Below are 330 nucleotides of genomic sequence, written 5' to 3'. Positions count from 1 at the left end.
ACAGACACTTCTCAAAGGAAGACATCCGAGCAGCCAACAGACACATGAAGTAATGTTCAATCTCACTAATCATTAAGGAGATGCAAATTAAAACTACACTGAGATACCACCTAACTCCAGTCAGGTTGGCCATCATCAATAACTGAAAAAATAACAGATGCTGGAGAGGATGTGGAGAAAAGGGAATACTACTACACTGTTGGTGGGAGTGTAAACTAGTACAACCTCTGTGGAAAGCAGTGTGGCGATTCCTAAAAGCTCTAAATATCAACCTCCCCATATGACCCCACAATCCCCCTACTGGGAATATACCCTGAAGAACTCAAATCA

The sequence above is a fragment of the Carlito syrichta genome, unplaced genomic scaffold, assembly GCF_000164805.1.
Source record: "Carlito syrichta isolate Samal-C Ts95f unplaced genomic scaffold, Tarsius_syrichta-2.0.1 Scaffold304129, whole genome shotgun sequence".
In the NCBI taxonomy this organism is placed as follows: domain Eukaryota; kingdom Metazoa; phylum Chordata; class Mammalia; order Primates; family Tarsiidae; genus Carlito; species Carlito syrichta.
The sequence above is the reverse complement of the archived record's forward strand: the minus strand, read 5'-3'. Positions refer to the sequence as shown.